Genomic DNA, 7,468 nt, shown 5'->3' with positions numbered 1-7,468 from the left:
TTCCCAAATACCCGTGACATTCTCCCCGCCCCCCCCCCTCACAGCCATTGTGCCGATTTAGGCAGCCATGGAAAACGGCTCCTGTGTTGTCAAATGATTCGCATGGATGAGCCGTGTAAAGCGAGCGGTCGGGAGCTCATTTGTATTCAGCACGATGCCACATTACCTGTTTCACAGTCTTTTCCTGTTTGGGAGGATCACTGGCGCCTCCAGGGAAACTTTGAATGCAATTGCAGCTGATAAATAGCTAATAAGGTCTATTAGCTCATTTTAATTACTCTTCTGCTTTTATCACAAAGCTGATTCATTCCCTCTCGCACACAAAAGCCGCGGTAGTTGTGGATCATTTGAAAAGGCGCAGCAGACTAATCTGCAAACGCCTTCAGGAGCACGGATTTATCACGGATATTCAATTTTGATCTCGTCTCTACGATACAAACTGATCTTGTCAAATGAGAAAGTTGTCCTGATGCCGGTTCGAACACTTGAAGCTCAGCAGGAGGCTCCAACAAGAGGCTTTCTTCTCCTTGTCTCGTTAAACCTCACACGCTAATCAACGGACATTTACGGTGACAAAAATGTCTGCTGGCGGGACGAGAACATCCCATGAAAAGGGGGAATACAATAGTCGAGTGACGGCTCCACTCATAGTTCATCTCCTAATCTCCAAGTCTTTCTCTTCTCCTCTATTTTTAGTGTACACAAAGAAGTGGATTGTCAGAGAGGTGCCACTTACAGAGCATTCTCGATGAAAGAGTAGCTTCACCCTCTCTGCTTCCTAAACGGTTCCAACCTTCACTGAGTCATTCAGTCCGTCAGTCAAATGAACGTGCATGATGCAACAGCTCACAGCTCACACCAGATGGGGGGAACTATTAATCCATCCAATATTTATAAGATGCAAATGTAACTTGGATAAAAAAGGAAAAATATGGCACTGTCCCCGAACACCTGTTCCTCGGCCAGCGTACAGAACTCTTGTTTACCACTTGTCTTCTTACATACTTTACCTCATCCTGAACACCAGCAGGCCCGATTATCGCTGTTTACTGTCTGCTGTTTGGTTTACTTTCCTTTTCAGAGTCACTCACTGTATTTACCTGCTTCCTGTCTTCCGGTTTCCTACCTCTGGTGTCTTCCTTCCTGTCTTCCTCGTCCTGTTTCCTACCTCTGGTTTCCTCCTTCCTGTCTTCCTCGTTCTGTTTCCTACCTCTGGTTTCCTCCTTCCTCTCTTCCTCATTCTGTTTCCTACCTCTGGTTTCCTTCTTCCTCTCTTCCTCATTTTGTTTCCTACCTCTGGATTCCTCCTTCCTGTCTTCCTCGTCCTGTTTCCTACCTCTGGTTTCCTCCTTCCTGTCTTCCTCGTCCTGTTTCCTACCTCTGGTTTCCTCCTTCCTCTCTTCCTCGTTCTGTTTCCTACCTCTGGTTTCCTCCTTCCTCTCTTCCTCATTCTGTTTCCTACCTCTGGTTTCCTCCTTACTGTATTCCTCCTCCTGTTTCCTACCTCTGGTTTCCTCCTTCCTCTCTTCCTCGTCCTGTTTCCTACCTCTGGTTTCCTCCTTCCTGTCTTCCTTGTCCTGTTTCCTACCTCTGGTTTCCTCCTTCCTCTCTTCTTTTTAAGCTGAGCGTACTTTCATTCTAGAAACCATGCTCATGATTTATGTGCCCTCCGGATGATGATTGGATGTTTGATTGGTTGGATGATTGATTTGTTAGTTGGTTAGTTGGATGGCTGGTTGTCAAACTGTAAATATCTATTGTTCATATTGCACAACCTTTTTTATAGTCTTTATTTTATTGTTGTACAATTTCCTCCTAGCTACTTTGCAATAAACCCGGATTCAGATTCTGGTTGGATGGTTGATTGGATCTTTGATTGGTTGATTGGTTGATTGGTTGATTGGTTGATTGGTTGATTGGTTGATTGGTTGATTGGTTGATTGATTGGATGTTTGGTCAGTCCCTCTGATGCTCGACCAGCCTGGGCTCCATTTTTTGTCTTTATTCCGCTTTTAAGGTTTTTGAGATTTTGTGCAGGTTCAGTGAGGAATTATCTTTTAACTGAGTTTGGGGCATTGACTCATAAAAATGCTTAAACTAATAGAAACCCTGAAAATGGCCGACCATGATTTCTGGCATGAAAGAAATTCAGGGACCATCCGAGGGCTGATGCGTCTCAGAAATTTGATTTAAAAATAGTTTCAAATCGTACAGAAATCTGATGAGGGGGGGGACAGGTTCCAAGTACTGAGGTTCGGTTCTGACTCGGCCTTGTGCTGCTCCTGTGATCAGGCCTGAAAAGAAGTATAATGTTCACTGAACCTATTTAGCTGCCATCAAATCTTACTGTTCTCTGCCATATGATAAGTTTCTTATGTGTACGTTGAATTATTCAGCTGATTTTCCCTCGGTTCCTTTTTTTCTGAACTGAATCATGTTTATATGCAGATTTTGTGCATCAGTTATTTATGCTCAACTTATGACATCTTCTGGGTCAATGTGGGAGATAATGTGATGTTCATATACACTGTACAATGATATAATCATGTAGTTTCTTCACAATAATACCAGTTAGGGTAGAATTACTGTGAGGAACAACCCTCAAATTGCAACATAATGCAGCTTATGAGTTTATGAGTCTGTATAGATACCTGGAGGGTGTTTTTGTTAGAGGTGGGAAAACGCTCTGCGGCTTTGTGGGAGATGTTCCCACAGAACAGAATAGTGTGTTCCCTAAATTACAAAACTGATATTGACAGTACCTTAATCATTTCATGTGGCTTGTTTTAAAGTTAAATTATAAAGAAAAAGAAAGCAGAAATCCAAGAGAATGATTTGCTCAAACTAAATTAAAAGTAAACTACAAAAATACTAATGTTTGATGTCTGGAGAATATGTGGCTTTTTCAGCTCCAGGGAAAAACACATTTGTTTGCTTGCAGAGTTTAACGTCTTCGTTTTTTAGTTTGATGACAAACGCAGACTGGCCAAGTCGTCTCCAGCTGGAGGTGTTTGGCACTTCCTGCGTTCTGTCGCATCTCAGCTGGAGGTTTTCCTTCCACATCAAGCTACCGGGGAAATGGCCTATAATTTGGATGCCACCAAACATCTGTGAATTGTAAGAAACAACTGGCAGCAGTTCAGCCGTGGTTTTTATATTTCGCTCGCTCACTAACTCATTTGCTGTTTCTCCGGAGAGCCTGATTCTGCTAATGGTCCCCAGGACGGTAACAGGCTTTTCAGATTAGTTCTCCGAAAGCGGCTTGAGGATTCTTCCTGGTCCCTGGCATGTGGAGCCCCTCTCTTGAAATAGCAGGAAAAAATACGTTTCTATTAAAACCTAATCAAATGTTGAGTCGTACTTTGTCATGTGAAAGTGTGAGATATCAGTTTGTGTTGTGGGGTAAAGCATTTACAAGTGTGCATGTGTTGAGTTCCAGGCTTCGAGTGTGTCGGTGTGTGAGTTGTGGGTTTAATTTTCTCTTCATGCGACTGCAAACGAACACAATTTGATTAAAGCTACTGAGGCTCATAAAAGTGTTGAGATAGTGGATCCAGTTCAGTTCCTCACATGTGAGGCAGAGCGAGCTGATCGGCACAGATGAGAAGAAGAGTTCCTCCTCTCGTCTCCATCAGTTCTGATCTTTGTAGTCCCACTCAGTCCATGATGCTTGTCTCTTGTTCTGTGGCGTTGCTCTTAAATCCGACCTCAGAGATCAGCGAAAGGAACTGGATATGAAGTTAAAGCACAACGTGGGTGGAGGCCAAGTCATCCACATTTCCACTTCATCCAGCCCTGCAGCAAATGTATTCCTATTACTCATTTCATTTATTTTTTTCAGACCGTTAGGAAAAAAAAAAACAAAGGCATAAAAGAAGCTTGTTCAAAAGCCGTATATCAATTCACATATATCAATGCTGGGGAGACATTTCACTGGCTGACATTCATGAGCCAATTTTTCTCAAACAGATGATTATAAATCCGGACATTGAACCAATTTGTAAGGAAAAGTCTTAAAACTGACTCCACTGTTAGTCTTTGGAGCAGTTATTCTCTGGGCGTTATGTGCTGATTTATTCATACAGCCTCGTTCTGGATTGTAAACGTGGAGATTTCCACGGTGGACGAGAACAAAGCGGCAGATTTACTGCAGTGTAAATCCCCTTTGTGTTCCTATTATTACGCTTCAAATACAAATCTCCGTCATACGACTGCGGTCCGCCGGGTTCAGGAACACACATGCCTGGAACCATCATCATAATTTAATGGCACGAGGGAAACGTTAAGATCACAAGCCGGTATGGAAAGGAGGACGCACGTGTTTACATCGACTTCAGTGTTCACATTAGATTTGCATGTCTTGGCGTGTGACATGAATAAGTAACACACAGGAGTTTTTCATTGTGCACTTAACCTCAGCGATGTGTTTCACATGATCACAGTTTGAATCCACCGCTCATCACAGCATCACGCTGCCTCGATGATCACAACTGATCACATTCCTTCTGATCAGATAGAACTTGTTTGTTTTGTGTGTTTTGATTTGAAGCTGCCTGAGTCTTTGAGGTTGAAGCACAACTGTGTGAATTATAACTTCTTTAGAACCTCCACTAAGATGGGGGAGGCTTTGATTTGAACAGAAATGTTCTTTGAGCCGTTTGTAAAGGCTCAGTCTCATAAGTATTTAGAATTGTTTCGGTCAAAACATGTGGACTATTGGTAAATAGCACAGATCTGTGTACAGTTGTGCATCATTCTTGTTTTTCTTAACAATGTAAACCATGTATCATCTTCTTGTTTTAAATCCCCAATAATTTCCTGGCACAATTTGATCATAACAGCAGCAAGGGGTCGAAAAGCAACACAGAAATAAACAAGTAGGTCTTTGAGTGGAGCTGCTAACTCCACCAAGGCCCAACAATGCCTTTATGAAACAATACATTTAATATATGCTGATTTTTTCATCAAGATTTATAAATTATTCCCTAAGAAACAGTTAAAAATGTTGAAAAAAATCCTCTCATAATGTTGAAGAAATTGAAACAAAAAGTCCTGGGTCACTGGAAATCACTGGATCCATAATTCCATGAGTTCTTTATTTGGTCATTTCCCACGCCTCCAGAACATCTCATGAAAAGTTTGTGTTGAAGTAATATAGTGTTGTACTGAATTCCTCTTAATTCTGATTAAATATGATTAATATCAACTTGTGATGAGGTATTAGATGAAAAGCACAGGTTCCCGTCTCCAGGTTCATCTGCTATTTTTAACATCTTGCCCCGGTACTTTCCACAGCAGCTTCATTAGCATATGAGTCAGAGCACCGACGTTTAGAGGAGAAGAGAAAGACGTCCGACTTGGACTTCAGGTGTTGTTTACCTCAAAGTCCTGCTCTGTGCGAGTGGGCCGGTGCATGTGTGGGTGGAACAGAGGAATCAGATGCTTCACATCTCACAGATCGGCTTCTTCAGTATTGTTAAACGTCAGTGTGGTCTTTGGATCCTTGTGTCCACTGCAGACATCACAGTCTCAGTCCAGTGTCTCCGTCCGTCCCGTCCTCCTCTCTCATCGTCTGTCTCTGATTCCAACTCACTGACAACATGCAGACGAGGCTCGAGCTGGAAACTAATTTCTCTGTGACTGTAACGACGTGAATGTGATGTTGATAAAACAAGCTATAAAAACAATGAACAATTATCTCATTCAACTTTCCACATCTGCACTTTCGCTGTATTTCTTAACTTTATTCATCATACATTAGATATTTTGTTTTGACATGTTCACAAAGTCACTGGAGTGTGTGTTCCGTGCCGTGTTTGTGGCCCAGCGGTTATTGTGTTGTAAACCAGCAGAATGAGCTCGTGCACAGATGAAGGCTCCACCTGAAGCTTCTGGACTAATTGATCGATTGTTTGTCAGCCAGCGACGCTCAGCTGCTGTGAAGCCGGTTCAAGGTGAACACCATCCAAATCTGTCACTGGAATCTGCTCCTCTACACTCACACTTAGATTTTGGCTGGTTTCACACACTAAACATTCTACAAAATGCAGCCTACAGTATGAATATTTACTTTATCTGTGCTTGGTAATATCTTGCTAACTTGCAGTATTCATTTTGCTTTGAGGGAGATAAACACCGACTGTGACAGATTCTTGGACAATCGTTTTACTCACTCACAACATTTAACTGTGCAAATCAAATTGTTACCTGTTTACCTCCTGGGCCCAGGCCTCCGGCTGCATAATTAAACCACATTAAACGGACAATACACTTTTCTTTAAGCCTCATCGGGACTCAGTCTGTCAGTTTGACTTTAATTAATTTGTTTTCAGCAGAGGAGAAAATGAAGGAATTTCTATTTAATGAGGAATAAATTGCACTGAGTCCTGTCATTGAATCATGTTGCAGATCCAGTGGTTGGACTGCGTGGTTGGCCCTCAGGTGGACCATCTGCCCAGACAGACAGACGGCCAGATGGCCCAACATGTTTACTGGCCCCGGGGCCCCTGCACACAGACAGACTGAGAGGAGAACTGGAGGCTTTCCACATCAACCCCATGCAAAGCAAATACACACAAACAGACGTGCTGTCACAGATGTGCACACTAAAAACACACACTTGCACCGAATGGAACGTGCTGCTGTCTCACAGACATTAATATCATTAAACAGTAATAGATGAAATGAGACAGGAGCGCAGAGAAACATTAAAAAACTGAACTAGAACAAGGTCAAATATCTGAATATGTCTGTGGGTGACAGACACCAGGTCGTCACAGGTTATTTATAAGTAGAAAATATTTGTGTCTATCCTGACATTTCGTTTTGCTAAAATCAAATAACTCACTAAACACAACTTACCGGGAATTGAAATTGTATATGGGATGGAGAGATTAGACAATCAGTGTGATGTTATTTTGTGCAGAGTGCTTTGACATTGTCCGTGTCCAATCTACTAACATGGAGGAGGCAGGGTAAAGTGGCTATTTTGCAGCTCAGACTTTTTTCAGGCCTTCATTGGTCCTGTTTTTCAAGATGGCGGCGTTTGTATGTGAGATACTTTGGCTTCACGTAAAGATTTGTCATCCATCTTTATATAAATAACCCAAACAACAATAGAACACTTTAATATATTAACTATCCGTCAGCGTTCTGCTCAGCCCGGCCTCCTCTCCGTCATCTGACCTGTGCTCAGTCTCCCTGGTTCTCTTTCTCTGAGCTTCACTCGTACTTATCTCCCAAGTCATTTTCCTTTCAGTGATTCTGTAATCAGCGTCTCATCACCACTGTCTCCGGCCCGGTCTTAATAGCTTTCCCTGTGGCTAATACAGCTCCTCGTCTCTGTTCGCCATTAGCCTCTGTAATGGAGGTGTGACCCCCATCGCCGCTTCCTTCTCTCCCTCCCGGCCCCTCCCGAGCCAGAGACACCACAAAGCAGAGGTGATGGAAAATGTCGCCTCTCGTCTCA

This window comes from Limanda limanda, chromosome 15, assembly GCF_963576545.1.
Source record: "Limanda limanda chromosome 15, fLimLim1.1, whole genome shotgun sequence".
NCBI lineage: Eukaryota > Metazoa > Chordata > Actinopteri > Pleuronectiformes > Pleuronectidae > Limanda > Limanda limanda.
The sequence above is the reverse complement of the archived record's forward strand: the minus strand, read 5'-3'. Positions refer to the sequence as shown.